We start from the raw sequence: 7,983 nt of genomic DNA on the forward strand, positions 1-7,983 counted from the left end.
GGCTTAGGCCTCACATCACACTGATTTGGATTAAGTAGATTTGCATATCTGTGTATTGTATTAATAGTGCTATTGAGATTATTATTAGAAACTTCAATGTAAACAACAGTATTTACAATACAAATAATAGAATATCAGGTCAGCAGTGGGGTTAGTCACTAGCTGTGCAGCTTTCACATATTCTTCCCATGTTTGCCTAGTTTTCTCCTATGGCTACTCCCATTTCTGTTTCCCATCTATATCCTACAGACATGAAAGCGGGGTTGAAGTGATCATGCCCTGCAATGGATTGTTGACCCGTCTAGGGTGAGTTCCTCAATTGTACCTATGTTGCTGGAAAACACTCCCATTACCCTAAACTGAAACTGTTTAAAGAGAATAAAAGAATGTCTGAAGATGGCCATGTTAGGTTAACTGGTAACACTGAACCGATCCAATATGAAATACTGTGCCCTCTGATGGACTGGCACCCTGTCCAGAGTTAGTCCCTCCTTTATAACTAATGATGTAGGATTAGGCCCTCCTTGATCATGAACTAGACTAGGTCCTCCTTAATAACTAATGATGTAGGATTAGGCCCTCCTTGATCATGAACTAGACTAGGCGTGTTAAAAAAATGAACGAATAAAGAAATGAAGATGTACAGATTAGGTTAACTGGCAACTCTACATTTGCCTGATGTGAATGAGCGAGATTATATGCAGTGCTTGATGAATGATGGACTGAAGCCACATTCAGGGCTGACTCCTTCTTTGCTCCTGAAATTACCGGACAAGTCGTTATTTGCTTTAGTGAGATCAGAGAATGAATGAATGAATGAATGAATGAATGAATGAATGAATGAATGAAGTTTTTGACTATCTAATTGAAAACAAATAAGCACTTCTCAATTCTTACTACACTCTCACTTTCCCACATAAAAGCATTTTCTGTCTGCCTATCTCTTTCTCTCCTTTTTACCAAATCTCTCATATTGCCTTTTCCCTTGCCAGTAACCATCAGCCCAGGTCACTTCAACTTGATACTGGTTCAGGGTGACCGTTACTCTTAGACCTCACCCTGGTCAGCTGACTGTTTTTTAAGGTCAGAATCAGATCTGCTGGCCAATAAGAGCATTATACACCCAATCCCCCCTGAACTCCCCTCAAAAGGCCAACCTTCGATAGCAGCATCAGGGCTGACTGCTTTGTTAAATGAACACAATCATCTTTTTTTGTACAGGAGCAGCAATTGTCTTGACCACCTAGCTATTCTTCACTTCTTCTGTCTTTATAGATTGCTGGCACCTTCTGCTATCCCATGCCACCTTGCTGACATTTCCATTCTTGCCAACTCCTCCCACTCCAATTCTCCAATCAGCCTATGGCTGACATTGTATGGATTAGGGTACTATGTACTAATGTGTCTTACCTGAGCGATGGCATGGCTAACCCAAGGCTGACCCAGCTCCCTCCTTCACAACCATCTGAAGGTAAAACAGAGAGTGAGTGTGGATCTATTCATTAACATTCAGAACCTGAGCTATAAAAGAGTGTTTTAAACACAAACGGCCTTGTCTATTTCCATCCAACCTTGTCAAGCACATTTGCGCCTCTGTAATAGTAACACGGTGACATTACTGCTGCAGATCAAGTGACGCTGGGCTGGCACTAACTTGCCAGCTAATTTGTTACAGAAGAGATGAGTCTTCTGGCCCACAGCCATCAGTCATTCCATAAACCCCCTCTAGTATAACCTTTAACATGCAAACCTGTGTTTGGAAGATGAAATCCTAAAAATTGGTAACAGAGTTAATCTAGCCTGGCATGAGTGAGTATTTCTTGACATCGGTTTAGTGTTGGAGCCCACCTGGTGTCCTGATCCTCATTCATTCTGGACTTGTTGGGTCTGTTTGGAAATTTAAGCACTCTTTTTTTTTTAATTTTATTTATTTTTCCAAATAGTTGCTGTGCCACACTTGTCACTGTGGATGCTTTCCTATAGAGTGGTGAGAAATGCACTGACAGCAGGGTATTCAAAGGCCAAGGGGGGGGGGGGGGGGTTGGGGGGTGTCACAGAACCTGCTTTGTCCACATTCCATCTAAAAAAAAACAACTCATTCACAAAAAACAAAAAAATCATTATAAGCAAGAAAAAATTATTCTTGTTATACCCTTTTTATGTATGAACGATTGACTCTCAAGCTAGTCTGTTAGTTTTGATTTCTGGCTTGTGTCTTAAACCTCCGCCACTTCAACAATACAGAGGATAATTACTATTGTGAAGGATGACTGGGATGCCCTTGGGGTGGAAAGACAGGGAGAGAGAACTCACGTAGGGGGTGGTCTCCCCCAGGATGCTAGATAGCAGCCCAGGCTCGCATGGGTACCCACAAGGCATGCCAGGTGTTGTAGTCCCAGAGGACAATCTACTTGGGTCATGTGGGGAGCTCCGTAGGGCTCCAACCTCACCTGGAAGTGCAGTGTCTTATCACCGGAAACATTCCCCCGGGGACTAAATAAAAGGAGCTGCCTGCCTCACATCAGGGAGCCAGAGTCGGGAGTAAGGTAGACGAAGCTTGTGAGGAGGAGCGAAGGAGGCAGTAACCAGTGACCGAGAGAGAAAATACAAAGAGTGCGTTACTATTTTTCTATGTTAACTAATGTTGTCTTATTTTAATTTTGTATTTTGTCTGTTATTTTTCTTTTCTTCATTATGTAAAGCACTTTGAGCTACTTTTTGTATGAAAATGTGCTATATAAATAAATGTTGTTGTTGTTGTTGTTACTGTGCTTATCCTACTTGTGGCTGTGGTGGTGGCAAATGCTTGCTTTAAAGAGTTTACCCACAATAAAAGATTCTTTGGGCTTTTAATTTGTGTTTGTGTCTGCTTGTGTTGGGTGTTTAGGGAGCAGGAGCACACCCTGGTGTCCACACTATGAATGTCTTTCTTTAAAAGTTCTGGAGGTCACACTTTGTACCCTAATGCTGCCAACATAATCTTCAGCCCCCATGACCTTGAAGTACAGAAAGCATGACTTGGTGCATATATTTGAAACCACAGAGAGACTGATAGTAACAAAGCAACCATTGGAGGGCAGATCTCTGCATGCTTGTCTATTCCTGTCTTTGCCTTGACTTCGCTACACTTTCTCTGGCTAGGAGGTAAAGATCTGCAAACTCCTAACTATGAATTATGGTCATCAAAGCAAAAATCTGTATTATCACAGTAATGGTAATGGCATTTGTCTGTTCAAAAGCAAATAGCTGGGACGTGGTGGAAGCTGTTTATTTTGTATAAATATGTAAAGCATGAGAACTTGAGTAATATTGTGTTCTGTTCTGTGTATTGTATTGCATTGACCCCCTTCTTTTTGACACCCACTGCACGCCCAATCTACCTGGAAAGGGGTCTCTATTTTTCCCTACTAGGGTTTTCTCGGGAGTTTTTCCTTGTTTTCTTAGAGAGTCAAGACTGAGGGGCTGTCAAACAGCAGGGCCTGTTAAAGCCCATTGCGGCACTTCTTGTGTGATTTTGGTTATGTAAAATAAATTGTATTCTATTGTATTGTATGTACAAATATGGAAACAATTGATATGCTCAAGTGTTAACTTAAACCAGGTCTGCAGACATGTGGGTGGGTAGTGCTATTTATCCCAGCAACATTAGGCCAGGCAATGATCAACAAAATGAATGGGCAAAATAAAACTCAAGGTCGCAAGGAGTTAGAAAGTCAATACCTGCAATTATTATACTGAAATAGAGCAACAGAAACAACTTTTGACCAAATTAGAAATCCCTTAGAAACATTTGGACAGCTTGCTTACCTTGGGTTCACAATTAGGCTAAATGAGTACCATGATGTCACATGTCAATGTGAACACATAGCTCAAGAACTGTTCCACTTATTCTAAGCAATCTCATTAATGATTTGGAAAACCTGTGATGTCATTAGCACATGACACCTGAAACACAAAATGTAATGAAAATAAACTTCTGAATGAAAAATAACCAGATAATAACATGAACACAATGCCATACATGACCAGAGCCTGACACTAGAAGGGTTTGATCAGTCAGTCTGAATCGTTCCTGGATTTCTGTGGTCACTGTGGATTGTCCACAGCAAACACCATGTTGCTTATAAGTTATCAAAGATCATTGTAGTAATGTCACACGGTTGAATGTTCTGAACACTCCATGAAAGAGAAGTGCTGAACAAAGTCAAGCAAAGCCCTAAAGCCCCCCAGAGCTAGTCAAGCACAGATGTTACCCCTTCCATCTAATGGGGTGGCTTTCCCACTTCCCCCTTCTAAACAAGTCTTAGAGTTCTGTTCAGGGTTGGGGGGCCTAAAGAGTGCAGAGCCTGCATACTTAGGTCTGGTTGCTCCAGGCGTTGCAGTTTTCTTCTCACATCTTATATCACTCCTTCAGTCTGATTAGCAGTTCAAAGTTGTGGAAGTCGTCACAATTGTTTTGATGATTGGGCACTGCAAGGAAACTCTAACTCAAATTTAAAGATGCCAGTTCACTTAACATACAAGTCTCCAGGTGAATAAATATACACACATCTAATGTTGTGCCATAACAGAGACTCCTCAATGTTGATGTGTTTATTTCATACTGAAATATGTGAGGGAGTAATGAAAGAAATGAAGGATAACAATAAAGGAGAAACATAATGGTGGACTGGGGAACACAGACCTCCTCATTGCTATTTTCCAGGTGGGCTGCCCCATTCACTTCTCAAATATTGCACGTAAATGCTCTTGGATTTTACTAAAGTCTCTTATTATCTCTCTCTCTTTCTCCCATCATTGAATTTCACTCCACACCTGCTCCAGACTCATAGCTCCACTGGACAGAAACAATTCTTTGGTCTGTTGTGGCCTACATTAGCTATAGGGACACTCGACTAGAAATCCTTATGTTGTCATTCTGGTCTGCTTGTCTCAGAAGTCCAGTAGTCCTCCACCTAACACATTGAATGGATGGTACTGGAAAATTTCAGAACCTTCTTTGTCCACATTCGAAAAACGTCAAAGGACCAAGTTCTCCTTGATAGAATCCTTGAAATCAGCAGACATTGTGCTCTCTTGTTCAGCATTTAAAACCTCTCTCTTTCATTGTCTCTCAATACCCCTTAGAGATTCCTGTTTTCCCACACTGACATGTACATATGGAGTCTTATGTATTATCAGTAAGTGTGTTCTTCCTCTCTAGTGCCACATTCATCTCACAAACTCCTTCTCAGCCAGCAAGAAATAAGCAGAGATCCTGGAGGAAACCCACAAAAACATAGAGAGAACATGCAAACTTCATAGAGATGGTGACCAGGCTGTCAGTCAAACGTAGGCTGCTACCATGCTGCCCAAGTCAAACTATGAATATTTTAAATACTGAACAGCTCAAAAAGTAAAATTACATATTTTAAATGTAAATTATTATTATCCTCTAGTCCATTGTGGCAGGCAGGAGCCTTTTATTGGTCACAAGGCTCGAACCAATTCTGTGTGAAGAGCCTGTTCGTTGTAAGGCACCCACAATCATGCAGGATCAGTCAATTCATATGACAAAATATATGGAATATATGACAAAAAAAAAAATACTTGGAAAAAAGTTTGTGGCGACATTGGGGGGGTGACACTTCCATCCAGACAATGACAGAGTGTGGCATTTAAACCCTAGGACCCTGGAATTGTGAGGCAGCAAGGATTAACTCTGCATAATCCATTAATATTATCAAAATTTTTATATGATTATAACACATAATATAATGTTCAATTTGAGTCAGGGTAACTGGGGGGCACCAGAGCCAGCAACAAAGACAGCAAGACAGCAATCATCCTTCTTCCTCTTCTTTTTCTTCTTCTTATCATTATTATTATTATTATTATATTTTACCCCAAAGACATAGGAGTGTTTACATAACAAAATGTTTAGATGAAACCTCATGCTTCTTTCTCAGTGATCAAATCTTACAACAAAAGCGTAGACCATTCACAGGATTTGAATACAAGACTTTGGAACTGTGCTAACCATTACACAACATAAATTCTTCCTCTTATTATTATTATGATTATAATATAACATACATTCTAACAAAGAAAATCAACCAAGCAAATTTTGATAGAAAACCCTTGCTGGTGAATTAGATCTCACAAGAAAGCCACAGATAGATCACCAGGCGTGTTATATAAAACAGGACAACTGAGGCCATAAATGTTTAACCCTCACAGGTGATTACAGTCATAAAAAAATTTAAGTGTCAAAATGTTACCTTGACAACTCCGAGGGTCAAAAGGTCGGGGGGACTGCACTAAATAAAAAGAGTGCTGCAGATTGCCCCTACAAACTCCGAAATCATATTGGGCCCAAACTGTATGAAAAGAAATAGCAGGGAGGCCTCATAATTAGTAATGGCATGAGAGGAAAAAAAAAACAAAAAAAACAGTGGCTCGATGAAAGAACGTTATTCCTAGACTTCTTTGAAAAGGAATCCACAACAAGCTGGGAAATGGCTGGCATTGTTATTCCAAAGAGAGCCCCCCACCCACCTCCCGCTCACGCTGTCCCAATGATTGCAGGTAGTTGTGAATTGTCCCCATTTGGTGAAACTTTAAGCACAGTACACAAAAAAATAAAAATAAAAAGAGGTCGTCCTCATGTGGATGTTTCAGTGGGGTATGCCAATTGCAAATTGCAGACAATACATTGGTACTAAAAGCCCATCGGAGGGCCGTTGAGGAGGGGCAGATCCCAGCATGCTTGTTTATTCCAGTCTGTGCCTTAACTTCTCTACACGTTCTCTGGCTAGAATGACACCTTTTATTGGCTAACTAAAAAGATTAAAATATTCAAGCTTTTCGAGGCAACTTCTTCTTGAAGAAGAAGCCTGAGATGCCTCAAAAGCTTGCATATTGTTATCGTTCTAGTTAGCCAATAAAAGGTGTCATTTTGCTTAACTTCTCACTACATCCATAATGGCTAACACGGTACAACACCCTAGCACTTCTGGCTAGAAGGTAAAGATTTGCCTCTCCTAACTATGAGTGATGGTCACCAAATCAGCATTCAGCATTATCATAGTAATGGTAAATGGCATTTGTCTGATCAAAAGCAAACAGCCTGCACATGGAGGAAGCTGTTTACTTTGTGTAAATATGTAAAGCATGGCCTAGCACATGAGAATCTGAGTAATATGTGGAAATATGGAAACAACTGATATGCTCAACCATTTACTTAAGCCAGTTCTGATGACATGTGGGTGGTGCAGTTGATCTCAGCAACATTAAACACAGTAGGAGAACCAATCTGGAATGGGGTGCCAGCCCATTTCAAGTGAAAAACACTGATTTATTCTTTTATCCATGCAATAGTTTTGTATTTGCTCATCTGTTTCAGAATTGGAGGAGTCCGTGCTTTTCCTGTTGTGGACTGGGTACAAGTGGGCTCCAATTCATTGTAGGCCACACACAAAAGAACACCCAAACTTGATCATGCCATGCCAGCTGAGAGGTGCCAAATAGCCAAATAAGATGTAGAAGGAAACCCAAGAAAAATCATGCAAACATGGGAATGAAATATAAACCCTGTGACACACAATATGCATGGGTAGGCGTCCTGGCCGGGAAGGAGTATGGTTCCTTAACCAGATGGGAGGCCAGCCCTATGCCACACCAAGAAGCAGAGCAAAGAACATCCTATCTCACCCAAAAGACAGGCAGAGATTGCCCATGCCAGAATGGATACACTGGCTTCCCGGCTGGGTTAGATCCAGGAATAATACCCATATAATGGAAGGACTGGGGAGGACAATTGATTTGGTACATTTCCTCCTCCAGGACGTTACGTGGCAACCTCCCTGGTTTAAAGTTCCTACATGGACTCCCACAGCGGATGCTGGAACCTGTGGTCCCTTGATGCAGCCTTGTGGTGTTCTGTGGGGGCTGCCAGAGAGAGCTGAAGGGATTAACAATCCCTTCACTATGGGACTTCTGATT

The sequence above is a fragment of the Erpetoichthys calabaricus genome, chromosome 2, assembly GCF_900747795.2.
Source record: "Erpetoichthys calabaricus chromosome 2, fErpCal1.3, whole genome shotgun sequence".
NCBI lineage: Eukaryota > Metazoa > Chordata > Cladistia > Polypteriformes > Polypteridae > Erpetoichthys > Erpetoichthys calabaricus.